The sequence below is a fragment of the Canis aureus genome, chromosome 7 (assembly GCF_053574225.1).
Source record: "Canis aureus isolate CA01 chromosome 7, VMU_Caureus_v.1.0, whole genome shotgun sequence".
In the NCBI taxonomy this organism is placed as follows: Eukaryota; Metazoa; Chordata; class Mammalia; order Carnivora; family Canidae; genus Canis; species Canis aureus.
In genome coordinates this window covers 55,889,478-55,912,793 of record NC_135617.1, presented here as the reverse complement: position 1 = coordinate 55,912,793, position 23,316 = coordinate 55,889,478, and positions in this window count along the sequence as shown.

Sequence of the window (23,316 nt, the reverse complement as noted above, 5' to 3'; positions counted from 1 at the left end):
TCTATACAGTTATTTTATGAGAAGAAATGAAGAAAAATAGTCGTGCTTATAAAAATGTTATTTTTTTAAAGTTTAGTGTTTCTGATGCTCTTTATTTCATTTTTTTAGATTTGAATTTTCAAATAGTATTATTTTATTCAGCTTTAGGAACTTCTTTGAATATTTCTTTTAGAGTACACCTGCTGCCAACAAATTCTTACAGCTTTTATTTTTCTAAAACAAAGTATTCCACCCACATTTTGAAAGAAAATTTCAGAGGATATATAATTCTAGGCTGACTTTTTTTTAGCTCTTTAAATATTTTTTTCCATTTTTATCTGACTCTTCTTTTTTCCTGATGAGAAATTAGATAACTTGCATATCCTTTTTCCCCCTCTAGTTTGTAATGTGTCTTTACCCATCTTGTTGCTTTCAACATTTTCTCTTTATTTTTGGTTTTCATCAGTTTGTATATACCTAAGTGAGGTTTTCAACATATTGATTTTTTTTAATTTTTCTGAACTTCATTGGTAAGTATATTGATATTTTCACCAAATTTTGTAAGTTTTAAACTGTTATTATTCTCCAATACATATACTTTTTTCCCCTAACCTGAAACTCCAGTTGCATCATTACACCACAGATTATTGAGATAGTTCATTTATTTTTTCTTCCTGATTTTCAGAAAATTTCTATTAATATTTATTTAGGTTTACTGGCCTTTTTTCTCTGTAATTTCCAATCTGTTAATTATGCCAATCTAGCACAATTTTCATGTCTGATATTGTACGTTTTAGTAGCAGAGTTCCCATTTGGTTCTTCTTTGCCTTTCCCAATTATCTGCTGAGATTCCCCCATACTTTACCATTATGTCTGCCTTTCTTCTTGGTGTATTTATAGTCCTTAATGTATTCATAGTTGTTTTGTAGTCCTTGTTTGTTATTTCCAAAACCTTGCTCATTTCATGGTCAATTACAATTGACCAGGTTTTACTTAATTTTGTAGTCATATTTTCTAGTTTTTTTTTCACATTTGGTGATTTTTATTGCATAGTGGAAATTGTGAATATACAGAGTAGGAAGTTTGGATAATGTTATCTTTAATGTATGCTAAATGTATTCCTGGATGCCTGTTAAACTACTTGTGTATGCTTTCAATCTTATTAAGCCCAATTTTATTCCTTGTTAGGATACATCTATTTCACTTTTGTTTCAAGCTTAAGGCATATATCTTACTCTGTAGCATAGTCATTACTTTTAAACTGTGAACTTACAGGGCTTTCAGCTGACAGCAGAAATACACAGCACAGTGTCTCTACTAGACTTGTTGACACTGCAGTTTCCCAGCACTGCAAGTCTTTTCAAATAATGGCCATGAAGCAGATACTCTCTGCTACAGTTTCCGAAGTGTTGTCCTGCACATCTAAAACTTAGCCCTGTCTAAGCATGTTTGGGGAAACTATATGCAGATTCTAACCCCCTACTTGGTTCCTTCCATTCTTTTATTTTGCTCTGCAACATCTAGTTTTTAGTATCCCTAAAGCATCAAAAACTCCTAGTATTCATTATAAATGTATAGGAAAATGGAAAAAAAATAGTAAAACTAATATTTATTTAGAATGTAATTTAAACCACTAAAAATGCTGACAAGTTTTTTAATTCTTTTTGAAGTTAGCATAAGTTGTGAGCCTTTTATCTATGCCTTCATGATCACAGTCATACTCCTTTTTAAATTGGTGCAATAGACTGAATGTTCATGTCCCCCCAAAATATATGCTGAAATCTTACTACCACTGTTATTGGGTTTCAAAGTGGGGCCTTTGGGGGATAATTAGGTCATAGTCATGAGGGTGGAGCCCTCTTGAATAGGATTAATGCCTTTATAAGAAGAGGCCAAAGAGCTCCCTTAGTTCTTTTATTGCCATGTGACGGTACAATAAATGGCTCATTTGCAGCCCAAAATCAGATACTTACCATGCTGTTACCCTGGTCTTGGACTTCCAGCCTCCAGAACTATGAAAAATTAATTACTGTTGTTTATAAACCACCTAAGCTATGGTACTTTATCAGGAAAACCCAAGCTGAGACAGTTGGGATCAACTTCTAATATTTTATCTTTTGCAATTTTAATGTTGTAAAATATCTCTCAAAGTTCCTTTAATTATGAGGATTTTCACCAGTAACATTTTCTTAGAAAATCTTTTGCCTTGAATCATGACCACTTTCCTCATTTATCTGGATAAATTCATATTTACTAATTTGTCTGAATGTCTAGTATCTTTCAAAGGAAAGAAAAGTGCATCAACATTCCCTCTGTCAGTTATTTCTTCTCTAACTCCATTGATGTGCACTTTGAGTTTCACTTCTAGCATTATCACTTTTTGCTTTTCAGCACTTTTTCTTTGTTGGCCAACCTCTTTGAATTATACATTTGTAAAGTACCATGTGGGTTTATCACTGGGGCCAAGGAAGCAGTATAATTCTATGCTTTTCTGTCTATACATGTACTGAATAACAGATATGTAATGACCAATCATTGACAGACTTTAGAAAAAAAACAGCCATATCTGTTATTCACCTAGTGGTTTGTGAATTGAAGACTTAGCAGCAATGTTTGTACTTTATGTAATTCTTCACAGTTAATACATAGTAATAGCTGAAACTTAAACCATGGTTTTGGGGGACTGGTATTATCTAACTATTTTCAGTGATAACTGAAATTTCTGCATAGCAAAACTGTGAGAAATGAGGACTGCTACTACTAGATTCTGTGTTTGTAAAGATTTAGTTCCTGCCTTCAGAAGGAAAGAAGCAAATATTAAGTAAAACAGGAACAAAAACAAACAAACAATAAAACAACTAATTATGTAGTGTAGCAAGTTCTCTAAAGGAAAAATTAAAGGAGGTAGAAAGAGCCTACAGTACTGGGAAATTATGTATTTAAAGAGAAGATCAGGGCAGCCCTGGTGGCTCAGCAGTTTAATGCCGCCTTCAGCCCAGGGTGTGATCCTGGAGACCTGGGATCGAGTCCCATGTCAGGTTCTCTGCATGGAGCCTGCTTCTCCCTCTGTCTGAGTCTGTCCCTCTCCCTCTCTCTCTTTCTCTCTGTCTCTCATGAATAAATAAAATCTTTAAAAAAATAAAATAAAATAAAGAGAAGATCAGGAAAAAGTTTGCTGATGAAGAGATATTTGAGTTTTTATCTGAAGATGAATTTTAATTAACATGTCAAACAGAGTATATGCATATGGATAAGTCAAGAACATACAATAGTAAGAATGATTTTGAAAATGAAGGAAAAAAGGAAGACCTATTTTACCAGACTTCAAAACATAAAGTTACAGTAATCAAGACAGTGTGGCATTAGAGTAAGGACAAATACATAGATCAAAGCATAGAATGGCCTAGAAATACACATTTATATTATTAACTGAAATTTAACAAAGGTAGTAAGGCAATTCAATGAGATACGTTATAACCTTGTTTAAAAAAAGATACTGATACATAAAATAAGATAAAAACAAAGAGAAGGGCAAACCATAAAACACTCTTGACCATAGAGAACAAACTGAGACTTGATGGAGTGGTGGTGGGTGGGGTGTTAGGCTAAATGTGTGATGGGCATTAAGGAGAGCACATGTTGTGATGAGCACTAGGTATTACATATAAGTGATGTATCATTAAATTCTACTCCAGAAATCAACACTACACTATATGTTAACTAACTTGAATTTAAATAAAAACTTGAAAAAAAAGATACTGATTCCAAAGAAATAAGCTTCAACCCCAGCCCTATATATATACATATATATATATATAACTAAACATGGATCACACAGTATATTCATACAACAATTTAACAGCTACACATATGAAATTGCTAGAAATAATTAGAAACTAGTAAAGCTCTCAGTAATGATTTTCTTGCCAAAAATCCTTAAGTACTAACTAAAACAAAATAAATCAATAAACTGAACTTGATCAAAATTAAAATTTTGTTCTTTAAAAGATTATGACAATATAATTATATTTCACATAATATAATAAAAAGGTCGCAGACTGGTAGCAAGTATTTACAAAACACATATTTGTCAGAGGAAATATATTTAGGGTATATTAAAAAATTCCTAAAATTCAATATTAAGAAACATAGAACCAACTTTTAAAAAGCAGACAAAAGACTTGATAATCCACTAAAAAGAAGATGGATGGAAAACAATCATACGAAAAGAGTTCAATGTTATCATTAGAGGAATACAAATTTAAAGCACAATAAAATACTAAATCACACCCACAATAATATTTAAGATTAAAAAGATTGAGAGGATCCCTGGGTGGCTCAGCAGTTTAGCGCCGGCCTTTGGCCCAGGATCGGTCCCGCATTGGGCTCCTGGCGTGGAGCCTGCTTCTCTGCCTGTGTCTCTGCCTCTCTCTTTCTCTCTGTCTATCATGAATAAATAAATAAATAAATATTTTAAAAAAACATTTAAAAAAAGATTGAGCATATTAAGTGTTGGTGAGGATGTGAAGCAAGTGGGGATTTCACATCTTGGGGTTTTGAATGTATCATACAATTACACTGGAAACACTATTGCAGGTTATGTTTTTGTGTTTTGAGAAACAAAGAGAGCTTGAGCAGGGGAAAGGTAGAAGGAGATGAAGAGAAAGAATCCAAAGTAGACTCCACATTGAGGGTGGAATCTGACTTGGAGCTCAATCTCACGACCCTGAGATCATGACCTAAGCCAAAATTGGGAGTCAGATACTTAGCCAACTGAGCCACCTAGATGCCTCCCAAAATATTTTGCAGTTTCTTAAAAAGTGAAATGTAATGCTACCATATGGCCCTTCCACTCTATTTATCTAGGTATTATTTACCCAGATAAATGTATATTCATTCAGAATTTTACACAGTGCTCCTAGCAGATGAACTTATAATAGTTCCAAACTGGAAGCAACTCAAATATCCATCAACAGGTAAACACTTAGTGTTGTATCCATATAATTGAATGTTACTCATCAATATAAGGAGTAAACTACTATTATATGAAACATAGATAATCAAAATAATTATGCTAAGTAAAGCCAAACAGAAAAGAGTATGCAATTCATAGTTCCAGATATATGCCATTCTAGAAAATCCGAATGAATTTGTAGTGACAGAAAGCAGCTCTAGTTGCCTAGATCAAGGAGAATAGCAATTCCTTTATCACACAGAACATCTCATTCTACCAAATCATTGGTCATAGCTCAGCCCTCTGGAGCAAAACAACACAAGTGTGTTCTCCCTTAGAGCTCTTCAGATATCTGAATCTGACTTAAAAATCTTGATTTTTTTTCTTTTTCAGATTTGATAGCTCTAGTTCCTCAATACTTATTCATACATCCTAGATTTCAGATCACCATTTGAAATGTAACACGTTCTATTAAAATAATGTGCCTTGAATCTAAGTCAAGCCTCCATATTTGGCTACCCTTGCAAAACACTGGAGAGCAATTAGTTTTACTGATCTAGTGAGTGTACCCTTATTAAAGCAATCTAGAAATCACATGTTGGTTTTGATAAGTTCTGACTCAATGTTGGCTTCAGTGGCATTTCTAGTCAATAAAATCTCCTGGCTACATTAATGTGGTTACTGAAGGCAGATCACCACAATCATCTGGGCAACTGCTTTTATTTTAATCTAAAGGCAATCCTTAATTTTTATACCTGGCAAAAACCCTAATGTTAGCATTTACTCAGTATTTGAAACACTATATTTTAAAAGCATACTAGTTTTCCTTCCCAGTTTATATCAATTCTGCATTTGAATATTATCCTTTTTAACACTTCCATTAATATAACTGACAATATTCTTTTTTTTTTTTTTTTTGTGATAGTCACAGAGAGAGAGAGAGAACGAGGCAGAGACACAGGCAGAGGGAGAAGCAGGCTCCATGCACCGGGAGCCTGACGTGGGATTCGATCCCGGGTCTCCAGGATCGCGCCCTGGGCCAAAGGCAGGCGCCAAACCGCTGCGCCACCCAGGGATCCCATAACTGACAATATTCTTAAAGATGACAAAGTCAAATGACATTTTAGTATATCCATAGTAAAAATCAATATTTTTCCTAATAACTTTCTTGTACTATAAATTTAAATATGGGGAATATTCAATTTTACATAAAGAAAGCTTTAATGTGAATTTGTGTTGATTAAGGAGCTGTATGGCTACAGTTTGCTAGAAAACCAGTATCTCCTTAAAACATCTGAAACCTTACATTAAATGGATATGCTGTTAACAAAACACTGTCTTGTATGGACATTTTCTTTATGGAATTTTGAAATATATTCATATTATCATCTAACAATTCTGAATGTATTTATGTTTTGGTTTTCCACTTTTAAAGTGAAATTCAAAATTATTGCATTAAACTAACCCCTTGGCTCAAGGGCATTTTTTTTTTTTTTTTACAATTGCATTAAAGCTTTTCTTATAGATTACATCATATGGCTTTGTTTCAAGAGAATTAAGAGAATAAATGCTTCCAGATTTTTCTTGGATTCTGGTTTCCTTCACTAAATTTCACCTTGTTACTCCCCTCTCCTCCTAAAACTCCCTTATTTATAACTAACCAATTGATTATATAATTGTCCTAAGATCTTTTTATAACACTGTCCCAGAGCCATCTCCAGTTTGAATAAATGTTCTTGATGCTGCATAGATTTTCTCATCAGTATGCAACCTCACTGACTATGACAGAGAAAAATCAAGACATAAAAGGTGGGGAAAACTAAATGAGAGAAGTGGATTTTCCTACACTAACAGAGGATCAAGTTAACTGCCTAGGTATCTGCTTATGCTTTTCACCTAGGAAATTTTGAAGCAGTTGAGAAAAGCAACCGATTTCATTTAAAGACATCTAAAAGACATACACATTGAGATCACCTGACTGTCTTTGAAGAGTATATATTGAATTTATCTTTAGCATATGAAAAAGAAAATATATGGAGTTTTGGGAAAAGCTAAGTGCTACAAGTAATACTTAATACTCTACCTTTAATCCATAATTAACCTTGGGGTTTATATATCAATAGATACAGAAGGAGACCTAAGATAAGAAATGAAAAGTTATTTATTAATTAAGTTGGTATCTTAGGGCTCTCAAGATTCATTTTTACTTTTTTTATTATATTTGTTTGGGTGTTTGATTTTCTAGCATATAGATGAAGCTAATATGTTTTATTGTAACATTCATTTCTTTGTTGAGATTATTATTGGTAGTGTTCTAAGTTTTCATGGGGAGATAAAAACAGAAGGTTTTAATAGGATCAATCTGATAAAAAGATGTGAAAAAATAGGAGCATAAAAACATTTGTAAAGATTAGAAAAGGAGATTAATTTTGTCTATATAAGATGTGCCTGTGTATGTCTCTTAAATAACACTCAAATCTCTAGAACAAACTGGAGATTCTCCCTTAAAACAACTTATAAAAAATACAAAACTGGTGCACAGCACAAGATGATATAGGTGGTTTCAATTTCACCTATCCAATGGATCACTAACATTCTAATAATTTCCAAACATAACTGTCATTGCCTCTTTTATGATCTTGCATTAAAATTCATTGAAAAAATAATCTGACTACCCACATATTGTTTTAAAATCAATAAAGACCTAACAATTCTAACTATGAAATAGAAACAAAAAAAGATCATTCTAAATAAAATAGGTCAAACAGAGAAAGATCATCTCATAAGCAATAGGAGTCCACAAAATTAACAAAATGTCTATGCCAGGATCCTTTGAGAACCACTGGCTTACAGGGTCACCATGCGAGTCTCCTTAAACATATGAATGATCTTTAATTTTTTTTTCTAAGCAAGGGAAACATACTTCAAAGCCAATCTACAGCACTGTTTCTACATGAGACCAAGGTAATGGCAGAGTCCCTCTCTATTGGGAATAAAGGTCGAGAAGTCCACCTTTTGCTCCCTCATTGTGCACAACTGTCTATCTTCTCAATCAATGCCGCCAAACAGTGATAGGCCAACTGGGGATGGCCTGCTAATATTGGTCACTCTCTGAGATGATGTACAAAATTCAAGAGTAATCAGAGTAATTTAGAAATTGTCTAGCAATTGAGGGAAGTGTTGCATCTATTTTTATTTCTTAAAAAAATTATTACTTATTTATTCATGAGAGACACACAGAGAGAGGTAGAGACATAGGCAAAGGGAGAAGCAGGATCCCTGTGGAGATCCTGATGTGGGACTTGATCCCAGGATTGGATCATAACCTGAGCCAAAGGCAGATACTCAATCACTAAGCCACCCAGGTGACCCCTTTTGTATCTATTGGTAACAAAGTGGGAATTGAATTTTGTGTCTTTTCATTTCATTTTTTTCTCCTAATTCATTTTTATTGTATTTTACAAATGTGTTGGTCCATGACAGATTGTGAAATATAAAAAGTTCATCCTTCACCCCCAGATAGTTGAAATGCATTCTCCTAGAGAATACCTGTGGCTGTGTTTCAAGAAAGAACTTCTAGATAGCTGGGAAGATGCAAAGCTGCTGCCCTAGTTTTTTATACAATTTAAATTTTCCTTATGTTAATGGGGAAAACACAAATATAAAAATCTCTACAGATATAACTCCATTATGGTTAAAAGTAAGTCTTGGAAAATTACAGAGGCAAAAGACAATCTCTGTTCTCTCTACCTCTTTTAGATTTCTTAAGCCCTGAGGATTCCCCTCTTCCTCTGTGTGTAGAATTGGCCATCTCTTATCCCCATTTTATGTCTTACTCAGATTTCTGCTCACTAGTAATTTAACATATTCCATAATTAGTCTTCAATATTCACTACCTATTTAATTGATTTTGTGTTCAGGGCTGGTATCTCCTTATAAATTATGAGGTGATTATAGGAAATAAGTAAATGTAAAGTTACAAATGAAAATGTGTTTACACTTCTAGGAGCCCTTTCTGTTAAAAAAGAAATCTCAGCAGCCTACAATATTTTATCTTTATTGGGATAACATAGTGGGGGGCTATAAACTAGTAGGAACACTATATTGTGAAAGTGCCCTTAAATGACACTATTCTTAAATTCCCACATTATCCTCTGTCCCCTCTCCCTACATTTATATCAAAACCTGCTTCACTTCTCTTTATGCAAAAATACTAGGACTAGTAGTATTAGCAGATATACTGCAAGAAATATTCTCATTTTCTTTTCAAATGTGAGGGCATTAGGGAAGATATACTATGCTATATTACAAAGGGGAATTCAAGATGGTAGTTACTAATGAATTGCTCTTTGTAGACCAGAACACCAGTTCCTGCATTATACTGGAACTTCCCTGGGGAGCCATTAACATTTTAGAATTTTTGGACCCTGTGGAAAAAAAACGTGTGTGAGAGGAAGAGAAAAAGAGGGAGAGAGAGAGAGAGACAGAGAGAGAGAGAGAAAATGCCAACTCCCAACATTTCATAGTTTTAGGTGATTTTTGGGCCTTTGACATCCACATGCTACACTACATTTATTAAATCCCCATGACTAAGAATTCCTTTTTTACATTACTAAAAGGAGGACATTGGCCTTGAGGAGAGAATGCAATGGGAAAAGAAATTGTCATCTATACAGAACACTTTTAAAATCATTGAAATGTGAGTATGTTGTCATTAATAACATGCACAAAAGACCCACCTTCCATAAAGTTTTGTTACTGAAGAAATTAGGCTATGATAAAAATAACCTTATCAATTGGTACCATTTAGCAGTAGTGATGTGAAATGGATATAAGTAAATACATATAAGAAAAAACATGATTTAGGAACATAGATTTTATGCTTTTAAACTACCTTGTTTTTTTTTTTTCAATAAAATACAGAAACACTATGAAGAAAATCCTTGTACACTGATTAGCATAACAATGACTGGATATAGCATTCCACTTTAATAAGCTTTACTGAGAGTGACACAGATAGAGCTCTGGGGAAACACAACAAGATGCATCTTAAAAGCTAGAGATTAAAAAGAACAAAGATGGTATAATATAGAATCCTCACACCTTTACTTTCTTTCTCTGTTTATAAGGTATATTATGATATGGCTCCTGTGAATCCACTAACCCACTGTTATACATTTTTCACTCTATGAAGTGCCTCCATAATTTCTGTAAGATACAGTAAATGATAGACTTAAAACACCTCAGATTCCACAGGTTTGGGAGTTTCACATTGAAAACGTTGCAAACCTATGCTGAAAGATGAAGTCCCACCTAAAGATTTATCTATGTATAAAGTAAGGAAATATGCCTTTAATAACACATTAAACCAAATAGACATAACAGATACATATAGAACATTCCATGCAAAAACAACAGAACACACATTTTTTTCAGGTGCACATGGAACATTCTCCAGAATAGGTCACCTATTAGTCCATAAAAGAAACCTCCATAAATTTAAAAAGATTAGAATCATAGCATGCATCTTTTCTGATCACAAGATGAAACAAAAAATAAATCGCAAGAAAAATGGGGAAAAACACAAACAAGTGGAGACTAAACAATATGATACTAAACAACAAATGGACCAATGAAGAAATCAAAGAAAAAATAAAAAATACCTAGAGACAAATGAAAATGAAAACACAGTGGTCTCAAATTGCTGTGACAGTAAAAGCAGTCTAAATGAAGAGCTGTTTTTTTGAAAATATAAACAGAATTGACAATCCTTTAAGAGAGAAAAGACAAAAATAAATAAAATCAGAAAGACAGAGGAAAAGTAACAACTAACATCACAGAAATACAAAGGATTGTGAGAACTGTGATATGCCAAAAAAAAAAAAAAATGGACAAGCTAGGAGAAATGGATAAATTACTGGAAACATACAATCTTCTGAAGTTGAACCAGAAAGAAATAAAAAAAAAATCTCAGTAGGTCTATTACAAGTAATAACATTGAATTAGTAAAACTACCAAAAAATTCATAATCAGATGAATTCACAAATGAATTCTATTAGATATTTAAAAATGGGTTAATACCTATTCTCCTCAAACTATTCCAAAACACAGATGAAGGAAAGATCCTAAAAGAACTCTACAAAGCCAGCATTACCCTGATACCAAAGCCAGACAAAGACAACACACACACACACACACACACACACACACACACACAAAATACAGGGCAATAACCCTGATGAACATAGATGCAAAATTCCTTAACAGAATATTAGCAAACCATGTACAACAATGTATTAAGATCATTCACCATGAACAGGTGGAATTTATTCTTGGGATGCCAAGATGGTTGAATATTTATAAATTAATCAATGTCACACACCACATCAACAAAGTGAAGGATAAAAATCATGAGATAATTTCAAGAGATGCAGAAAAAGCATTCAACGAGATTTTACATCCATTCATGATAAAAACTCTTAACATAATAAAAGCCATAAATGAAAAACTCACAAGAAAAAAGGGTATCTGCTCCCACCATTTATTCAATCTAGTACTAGAAGATCCAGCCACAACAATTGGACCAATAAAAAGGAAGGAAGGAAGGAAGGAAGGAAGGAAGGAAGGAGAAGAAGAAGAAGAAGAAGAAGAAGAAGAAGAAGAAGAAGAAGAAGAAGAAGAAGAAGAAAAGAAAGAAGAAAGAAAGAAAGAAAGAAAGAAAGAAAGAAAGAAAGAAAGAAAGAAAGAAAGAAAAGAAAGAAAGAGAAGAAAGAAAGAAAGAAAGAAAGAAAGAAAGAAAGAAAGAAAGAGAAGAAGAAAAAGAAAGAAAGAAAGAAAGAAAGAAAGAAGCATTCATATTGGTAAAGAAGTTAAAGAGTTAAACTGTCACTACTTGCAGACAACAGGATATTATACTTAGAAAATCCTACAGATTCCACTAAAAAACTATTAGAAGTAATTAACAAATTTAATAAAGTGGTAGGGTAAAAAAAAATATACCCAGAAATCCATAGCATTTCTATACACTACAACAAAGTCACAAAAAAGAAATTCAAAACACAACACCATTTATAACTGCACCAAAAAGAATGAAATAATTAGGAATAAACTTAACGGAGGGGAAAGATCTGTACTTTGAAAACTATAAAACACGGATGAAAGAAATTGAGGATGAGATAAAAAATGGAAGGATATTCCATGTTCCTGGATTCAAACAATTTATTGTCAACGTGTCCATATTACCCCCAAAATAATTATAGATTCAATAATCCCTAGCAAAATAACAGCAGCATTTTTCATAAAACTAGAATAATACTAAAATCTGGACAGAACCACAGAGGACCCCAAATAGCCAAAGCAATCCTGAGAAAGAACAAAAAAACCTAGAGGTATCATAATTCCAGATATCAAGATATATTATAAAGCCATAGTGATCAATAGAGTCAGTACTGGCACAAAAAAAAGATATGTAGATCAATAGAGCAGGATAGAGACCTCAGAAATAAACTCCTATTTATATAGTCAATTAATCTATGACGAAGGAGGCAAGACTATACAATGGGAAGAGACAGTCTTTTCAATACATAGTGTTGGGAAAACTCAACAGCTAAAAGAATGAAACTGGACTACTTTAACACCATACACAAAAATAAACTCAATGTGGATTAAAGACCTAAACATGAGATTTGAGAGCATAAAAATCCTAGAAGACAACACAGGCAGTAAATTCTCTGATATTAGCCATAGCAAAATTCTTCTAGATGTGTCTCTTTAGGCAAGGGGGGAAAAAAGCAAAAATAAACTATTGACATCACATTAAAATAAAAAGCTTTTGCACAGCAAAGGAGACTATCAAGAAAACAAAGATAATCTGCTGAATGGGTGAAGATATTTGCAAATGATACATCTAGTAAGTGGTTACTATCCAAAATATACAAAATCTATAAAGAGCTTCTACAACTCAACACCAAAAAAAACCAAATCTGATTAAAAAATAGGCAGAGGATCCAAATAGAATTTTTTCTAAAGAAGATACACAGATAGCCAACAGATATATAAAGAGACATTCAACCTGACTAATAATCAGGGACATGAAAAGCAAAACCACAATGAAATATCACCTTATACCTGTTAGAATGGCTAACACCAAGAAGATAGGAAACAAAAAATGTTGAGAGGATGTGGAGAAAAAGAAACCCTTGTGCACTGTTGGTAGGGATGAAACTGGTGCAACTACTATAGAAGACAGTATGGAAATTCCTCAAAAAAATTAAAAATAGAAATACCATAGGATCCAGTAATTCCATGACCAAGTATTTACCCAGGGAACACAAAAACATTGACTCAAAAAGATAAAGGCACCCCTATGTTTACTGCAGTATTATTTAAAGTAGCCAAGACATGGAAGCAAGTTAAGTGTCCTTCAATAGATGAATGGACAAGGAAAATGTGGTATATACAAACAATGGAATATTATAAAGCCATAAACAAGGATGAGATCAGATCATGCCATTTAAGACAACATGGATGGACCTACAGAATATTACAGTAAGTGAAGTAAGTCAGACTGAGAAAGGCAAATACTATATGATTACACTCATAAATGGAATCTAAAACAAAACTAAAACCTAAAAAAAAAACCCAAATAAACAAAAAGCAGAATCAGAACTAGAAATAATGAGAGCAAAGTGATGGTTTCCAGTGGGGAGATTCTAGTAGGGGATGGATTCCAATAGGGGGTTGTAAATATGGGTAAAGAAGAGAAGGAGATATAGGCCTTCAGTTATGGAATGAGTAAGTCATATGGGAATAAAAGGCACAGCATAAGAAATACAGTCAATATTGTAATAGCAATGTAATGGGACAGATGGTAGCTATACTTTGTGGTGAACACAGCATAATATACAAACTTGTCGAACCACTAAGTTGTACATCTAAAACTAATATAACATTTTGTGACAATTATCCTTAAATTAAAAAAAAAAATTGTAGCTTGTCCCTCTGGATAGTCACCATACATGCCAAATCACCTTCTACCTGTCTTTTTCCATCATTCTTTAGTATTTAATCCTTTCCAACTTACTATTAAAATTACACTTATTTTTGTCTTTATTCCTTACTATCTCCCCACACACGTATACTGTACATAATATATAATCTGTATGAGGGCAGGGATTTTCTTCTATTGTATCACAAGCATTTAAATAGTTTCCTTATATGAGACACTAAATAAGTATTTTCTACTTGTCACTTGCTTGTATAGATAATCACATTTTTTAGACAGGCATAATTTTTTCCCCTAAATACCTTAGGAAGGAAATCAGGCATTGTGGAACATAGAAGTGCATAAAAGCTGAACAATAAAAATGAATGAAGTCACAAGCAGAGTTAATAAATAAGTTAAATGACTCTATATTTGCCTTACTCATTTTACTAATACCTAATGAAGCATTTAAGAACACACACTTCGAAATGGCTAGGTGGCTCGGTCAGTTAAATGTCTGACTCTTGGTTTCAGTTCAGTTCATGATCTCACAGTTGTGGATGAGGCTCATGTCTGGTTCTGCATTCAGTGTGGAATCTGTCCTTCTCCTTCTGCTCCTCCCCCCCCTGCTCTCCACCCCTCTCCTTCACATAAATAAATTTTTTAAAAACTTAAAAAAAAACATACGCGTCAATTCCATGTTCTGGAACCAAGGTGTCTGTAATACCAAGAACTCTGTCAACATTTGCAAGAGGTATTCAGTCTACAAAATAAATCTGACTCACTCCTGAATCAAATTCATGTGAAAACCTTCCATGAAAACATATTTTATACACAAGCAAACATGAACTTGTTGAAGGTAGAATGGAATTTACTTTTCTTAAGTCTGAAAATTAAAAAAAAAAAAAAAAGAAATTTGTTTCTTCCACTTTAGTCTAAACAACCAGAGCCTAGAGATATGTGGTTCAATCCTTTCTGCAATTAAATATATTAGAGATTGAGAATACCACTTCATGTAAGAAAATTCCTTGACTTTGATATTTTGACACCTATTGTAGTCAAAGTATCTGACATTTGGCATTTTTTATTGTAATATAAGTGCCTGACATTAAGCTTTTGATTCCTGAGCATCTACTTCAAAGGCATCCATCTTGAATTAACCCATGTTCAGCTACACAGCTAAAGAGCCAGGCCATCCCAACCCTGAAGTACTCCTTTTTCATAGAGAGCTCTTTTTGCTAGATATAACTATCAGTTTGATCAATTGCCTTTCCCTTTCCATACCTTAATTCCTGCTCTTATGTTTTAAATTCACCAATAAAGAATGAAACCATGAAACCTGAGGCATCCCATCCTTGACCTCAATAAAGGCAGAACCTTAGGTTCACATACTCAGAGACCTTGCTATCTGGCCCTGCGTATGGTATGTACCTTCTAGGACTTGTGAGTAATGAACCTTGTTTTTTCAAAATGCCCTGATAGTTGCTGCTGGAGTGCATCACGCAATCATAACACAATCCACCAGGGCAAGTCCAGCCACAATATTGGCTCTGAAAGGAGATATGACTATGGAGACTCACTACAAGCAGTATGGCCCCAGGTGACTGCTGCAGGCATTTCTAGCTACCTATTAGCCTAAATATTGAAAGGCTGAGACTGATCCCAAACATCTATTTTCTTCTAAAGGTGAGCTATATTTTATACTTTATTTGAGAGAGAGGGAAAAATAGAGAGTGCCCATGCAGGACCAGGGGAAGGGCAGAAGAAGAAGCAGACCCTCAGTTGAGCAGGGAGCCTGATGTGGGGCTTGATTCCAGGACCCTAAAATCATGACCTGAGCCGAAGGCAGATGCTTAACTGACTAAGCCACCTATTGTTATTTTTGTGATCCCAATTCTTCAAGTATCAGTCTTTCGTAAGATATTAAGGAAATGTCTGTAATGACATAATCTTTTTTTTAGAATATCAAGCATTGGAGATTGGATAAAATAAATGATCATCAAAATTTTATACCTTATTGACCATAAAAAGTAGTTTATTGTTTGGGTAAGATGCCTCATATTTTCTTTAATTATGAATAGTATGAACAAAATAAAGATGTTATTTTTAAGATTATTAATTAGGCATATCAAAGTTAATATAAATGAAAGTCTTAAGAACCATCATTTCTCACTAAATAAGCATCAACATTTAATTTTAGAATGAAAATAGCTCCCTGTTGATGAAGTAGATTTCATCATAAAGTAATATTTAAGACATGCAGTTATTAAAAGCTAACTAGTGAGTCGCTGGTATCGGTCCTCAAATCATTTTACTTTTAACTCTTCCCAATCATAGCATATATTGAGTCTACGAAACTGCCTTTTGCTTCTTAGGAACAGATCCTGTTTGAAGGATTCCTAAGGATCGAATTTAATTCTGCTGGTTTCTTATGTGCCCTAAGAGTGTCAAAATAAATTTGTGTTTTATAGCTCGATGAACCAAACCGTTTCTGACAATCCTTTGCGGCTTTAGTCACAGAGGGATTAGACATAAACTGTTATCTAAATCTCATCTAGGAAATACATATCTCTTCTACAATAACTCCCCTAAACTTCTTGCACTTCTTTCTGCATCCTGAGAAGTAAGACACAAAAGTAGATTTGGGCTCTGTCCTCCAGGAACAACATAAGGAGATGAAGCTAAGTAAGCAGTGGTATCTTAGGAGACTTGACAAATCACTTCATAGAGATTCCTTGTTGGCATTTTGGATCTGCTTTATATTCTTTCAGAAAAGAATAAGTCAAAAAAAAAAAAAGAAGAAGGGGGAAAAGAAATATTCATTTATTTCTGTTTACTGAAGGAAGATATCAGGTATAGAACAGATTCACACTGATGTATAGCTTCTAATTTCTAAGATATGAATCCCTGAGACATTGTTCTAAAGATCACAAAATGAATATTAAGACCAAATGCATTTTATAACATCAATAATACATTCTGAACATGTTTTTTCATCATTATGTGATTTCTAATCAGGACAATACATAATGTTGCTTTCTGTGAAGACTTTGAGTATCTGAGAGTAGACCACAAATTCAAAAACTTGAGAGAAGAGCAGATCCTGATCAAAATAACAGAGTAGGGGGATCCTGTGCTCACCTCCTGCCATCGACACACCAAGGTTTCAACAATATAGGGAGCAATTCTGAAAACTATCTAAAGACTAGCATAACAGTTATCCTACAGTTAAAGATAAAAATAAAAAGCTATAATAAAAAGCTATAAGAAGCAGAAACAGAGTCTAGTTGGGGCCAATGCCCCCAGCACAGTGACTCCCAAGCCAGAGAGATATCACAGGCATAGAGGTTCTCTTTGAGGAGCAAAAGGTTCAAGATCCACATTGGGCAGCCCCAACCCTGGGAAAACAAGTACCCATAATGCCTGGCTTTGAAAGTCATTGGAGCTTAACTCCAGGAGCTTAGTATATTGTTGGTCAACTATCCTTTAAAACAAGCATAAAGCTTGAGAGGAAATTGCTGTGGATTACTGAAGGAAAAGATACTATTTGTCTCAACTTAAAGATGAAGACTATGGGCTTGCTTTTGCTAATACACAGTATGCATAATACAATTTAAGAATGTTGAGAATTTTCCTATCCTTATCTCCCCAGAGATGCAATTTTCCCAATATCTTTCCAAAGATCAGAACTGCAAAGGTTGTTTTAGGCATACGTGGACATAAATGAGGAGATATAGAGTCAATAAAAAAGGGATAAAATACATATGATTTTAATTTAGGAAAACAAGCCGGGTGGGTTGGGGGGATAAAATGCAGAACAAGAGAGTATATAAAGAGTGAGAAAAATTGCCAGAGACATTTATTTGAAGATGAGAATGTAGATCCAGAGCTGAAATCCAAGCACCAGAGGATACTAATCCTGTTTAGACAACGATCAAATTATAACAAAATAAAATCAGACAACTAATGCTAGCATCATTTGCTCATTTGGAACCACAGTTACTTAGAATCTGTAAATCAGGAAGAAAATTAAGTCCATTTACAGGACTTCAAATTCTGTAGATAGTATTTCCTAAAATTGAAATACAGGTGTTAGACACTCATTCAAAATAATTTTGTTCCATTTTATCTAAAAAGACAAATATTTTACTCATCATAAATCTTATTATGGTGACTTGCCCCACACTGTAAAATGCTCTTGGATGCCAATCAAAGAGAAGACTTATGACAGAGACTATGCTGTTCATCAAACATTCTATCTGGTTTCCCATGTTATAGGTGGGCAACAAAACTAGTTCTGACATGGATTGTGGGCGGAAGTGTTGTGTGTCACTTCCATTGCAAACCATATATGAACTAAAATGTCACTCTATTTGTCTCCTGCTATATCAACCACACTCTACTGAAATTCCAAATGCTAGGCTCTTCATCAGACTGAGTCCCTTAGTGATTGTACTACTACAGAATCAAACACACAACTCTCATTGGACACATACACAAACACGTGTATACACCAACTTTTTCTGACATATAGTATGAGCAGGAAACAAGTGTTGTATTAAGCCACTGAGATCTGAGGTTGTTTGCTACCAAAGTATAATCTTGTTACTATAAAATATTCTCTAAGACCATATTGATGTTATACTATAAACTGCTATATATTGATTGCTAGTTCAAAGCAAAAACTCAAGAGGTGTTTTCCAGGTACATTCCACAAATAAATATTAACTAGATTGTACACAATCTTAGGGCTGTTTTCGGTTAATGCGATAAATGCTAACTCAGTGAATACTATGAAATTATTGATTATCTTACTATTGAATGAATTTCTTCAGAAGTAGTTTTTTTTACTGACTGTCATAGAATACGTTACTTAATGTTCCCGTTGATGATAGTTGTGGAAGAACCATAATGGATAGAGAAAGTAATTCAAATCCACATCAAGAAAAAAAGCCATTGCTATATTGATATTTCCATACCACGTTTGGGGTTTGTATTGATCTGCTCTAATGTAGAAACCAGATTTAAAACTGTAACTTGAAATAGAGTCACTGTGCCATTCAACTGATAACTAGCTGTCATTTCTGACACTTACCATGTCTTACTGATGACTTAGATATTTAGTTCAGAGTCTCTTATCACAAGTGTTGTCATCATCTGAAGACATTCCTCCAACCACCTATCCTTACAGTATGTTTACACCCTCAGCTTCCTCAACCAACACCTTCACTCTATTTCAGCCACATATCAATTGACACCACCCAGAAATGTTAAATTCAAACAACAACCATTCTTGACATGATGTATTTTCTTTCTTGTTGTTTCTATGGATATAGTCCTTTACATTAGTGAGCCTCTGGTCCCTACTTCCTCATTATTTATAAGCCTAACTTTACCTATCACTTTCTTCTTACCTAGTTAGAGCTTCAGAAAACAAAACTTCAGCTACTTCAACTAGTTTCTTTCCAATATCTTTATCTCCTTTACCTCAGAAAACAAAATAAAGTGAAACAAAACAGACTAATCTGTGGAACAGTATCATCAACTGGTTTAATTTCTCCTACACCTGGAATATGAGGTGTTTTTTTCTTTAGTAGCAGAGATGCCCCTAAAAGGTTCACAGTATGTAAATGTGTGTAGGTATTTAATGCAACCTAGAAATTTTTTATTGAGTTTCAGGTAATTTCTTTCTCTATTTCTACTAGTCATTATTTTAAACTGCTTTTGTCCTCAAACTCCGGAAAAGAAAATTACCACTTTTCTCGGCAATTTCCCACTCTCCTTCATACACATGCAATTTGATTTAAACATCTTCAAATTTTTCCACTGTAGAGGTTTTTATACACAATAATACATCATTTCAAAAAAGCAAGGATACCTAAACTCTTGCTAAGAGGCACTGATAAGAGCTAATTGTAACTCAACTATCTCATTTGAGGCAGTTTGATTGACCTTTCCTCTTTATTTCAGTGGCAACATAAAACAAATGAAGTATAATTTTTAAGCAAAGATATTTCCTATAAGAATTTTCAGAAGTTTTGTATATTGCTTATTGCAGTATGTGAAATATTTGGTAGTGGCAATATATTTCTCATTGTGTCTGCCTAAGTAAGCACAGATTTTTTTTCCATAAAAGAGAAAAACTTAATGATTGATGAGTAGAAGTCTTTGGAACAAAAAAGGGAGATTTTTATTATTTCCCAAAACACTAGCAGGGTACCTCATTTGCACTGGGGGTGAGAGTATGGTCTTAAAGGTGGATAATTTGAATTGGAATCCTGGTTCCACTTAAATATCTTTGGACTAGTTTTCTTTACATCCTTGAGCTTCAGTATAGTCATCTTTTTAAAAAAGTATCTAATGACACTGTCTTCATAAGATTGTCCTCAAAGATTAAGCAGATGTAAATGTGCAAAGCACATAGTTGGTGCTCCATATACAAAGGATTTTTTGTTTTTAAGTGTAGGTAAAAGTTAAAGTTAAATAACTAGAACATATTATCTTGGGCCAAGATCCCACTTGCAAATCTGACTACCTAAAACATGTGCATTCAAAAAAATTAAGGCAGATCCAACAACACTCCTTACTAGCACTCCCAAGTATCAGCTGAGTGATAAGAAAAATCTACAGTTAGACTTCCAGTCTTTAAACCTAAAATAGTATCTGACACTGGTTAAAATCAGATGGACAAATGCTAGGACAGCATTATTCTGTGCACATTCAAATTGAAGCAATAATATTTATTAGATAAAATATACAAATTGTAGCAAAACATACAAATGAATATTTAAATCACATATAAACAATCCACTTAGTAATAATCACAGCTAACATTTGCTTTACATTTTTTATGGTATTTTAAAAATTTATTTAGTGGCTATTCTTTTAAAGACTTGTAACAGCTGCATGATAGTCCATTATCTGAATATACTACACCTTACAAAATACTGTAAGTGGGCATTCCAGGTGGGTTTTTTTATTGTTTGTGACATTAATAATAATGAAGTAAATTTTGTTGATCTTTGACAATTTAGGTACAAAATTATGGAGTCAAAAGTTTGAATATGGGGCAGCCCCAGTGGCGCAGCGGTTTAGCACTGCCTGCAGTCCCGGGTGTGATCGTGGAGACCCCGGATCGAATCCCACGTCGGGCTTCCTGCATGGAGCCTGCTTCTCCCTCTGCCTGTGTCTCTGCCTCTCTCTCTCAGTCTCTCTCTCAGAATTAAAAAAAAAAAAAAAAAAAAGTTTGAATATTTTTTGTACCTTTTGTTGTACTTTGCCAAATCACAGCACCTTGCAAGTGAATGAAGAACTGGAGGGTAAGATTACATTTAGGAAAAGGAAGGAGAACAAGAGAACAGGGATCTTAAAACTTTAAAGAATAGTTGAAATGTAGTGGACTACAGGACCAGACAAGGAGAAACCTGAGGAAATGGTCCAGAGGGCTGAGGGGCAGCCTTCTGTATTCAAGGACCAAATCACAAGCTGGGTCACAGTCAAGAAACTGTGTTTAATGGATTTTGTTCATTACTGGCCTTCTGTTGAAAAAAATTTCCATTTTTCTATACACAAATAAACATCCTCCTTCTGTTAATCTTTATTATGTGATGAAAATAAAATATGCTTAATGAATGGTTCTAACGATCTGTTTCATAAAAGCCATCACGTTGTTACCAAAACAGCATACCCCACATGAAACAACCTGTGTACTCATTCTGATACTGAAGAGGACAAAATGTCTTACTTTGTTCTCATTGATCAGAGTTTGTGGATTATCAAATATCAATTCCTCTGAGAAGCTTTATCTTACCTTCTAGGAAAAGATTCTTTCCTCTGTACACTTAGAACAAGATTTGTATACTGATGGCTGCTTTTGCCACACATTCTATTTTTCCTAGTTTGCTTTTACCTCAAACTAATTTTAGTTCAGAGTGAAAAGCTATTGTGATCTTTCTCATCAGCTAGATGATGATCACTCTATGTATGAGCTTTTCTTAGTATCTCCAGTTCTATGCTCAGTACACACACAGAAATTGCTCAGAATTACTTGAAGGAATAAAATAAAAGGATGACACAATGAAACAATGTATAATTGTAAATGCAAAGAAAAATTGCATAATTCTCAGGTGCAGAGTATTACTGAAGCAAGTAAGGGTCCATGAAAAGTGGAGTCATTACATCAATTGCCCTGAATGACAGTCCTCCTCTACCTCAAAGAGTCTCTGGTTCACAAATGTGTCTGATCATGGGGCAGAATGCTAGTGTGCTCTCTACAAAAGCATCTTTGATCATACATTCCTTAATTTGGATAATATTAGGATACATTATTAAACTTGGAAAATTCCAAGCACATCAAATGTGAAGAATTGTTGAATTTGGAAAATCCTGGAAGATTCCTAAAGGTCTGAATTTAAAGAACTATTTATCAAAAATTGTCTTCCAGTGAGTGTTGACAATGTTTAACCCTACACATGAACATCTAGAGAGAATATCTACATTTAGCCTGTTTTTAGAGAATATCACCCTCTGCTTGATGTCACCTGTCGCTACAGTAGGTAAGAGCATCCATACTACTAGCCATAAGCACTATTTGAGTTGCATGCAAGTTGCCAGTATTACTTCTATTTTGTAGAATGTGATTTTTTTCCAGCTGGGTAGTTATTATTTGTGTGGAGCTATTGGCTTACAAAATAGAAAAGTAGGAAAAATATGCTAGATGATTTATATTTTATACATGAGGATACTGGTAATCATATAGACATAAAATTAATAAACAAGTGTTCTAATCACTTAAAATATATATAAATATATATATTTTTATAAATATATATATATTTTAAATATATATATATATATATTTTTTTTTTTTTGCCTTAGGTTATCTAACCTAACTGAAACACAGACTCATCACTAAGGTAAAGGCTAGTCAGAGTGTTCCTTTCATTTCTAACATGCTATTTTTTTGTATAGAAATAGCAGACTTTGTCCAGATCTAGCCCTGAACTCTAATAAACAGTATTTTTATTATCTAACAGAAAGCTAGAATGGGGGATCCCTGGGTGGCGCAGCGGTTTAGCACCTGCCTTTGGCCCAGGGCGCGATCCTGGAGACCCGGGATCGAATCCCACGTCGGGCTCCCGGTGCATGGAGCCTGCTTCTCCCTCTGCCTGTGTCTCTGCCTCTCTCTCTCTCTCCGTGACTATCATAAATAAATAAAAAAAAAAAATTAAAAAAAAAAAAAAGAAAGCTAGAATGGACAAGAATAAATGTTGAAGCAGCCAATTCATATGAATGAGTTCTGTTTCATTTTGATAAACAGAAGACTCTAGTTTGAGTTGATGTAATTGTGGAAGCACAACAAACTATTGTGACTAAGAAATTGTCTCAACCAAAATCTGTC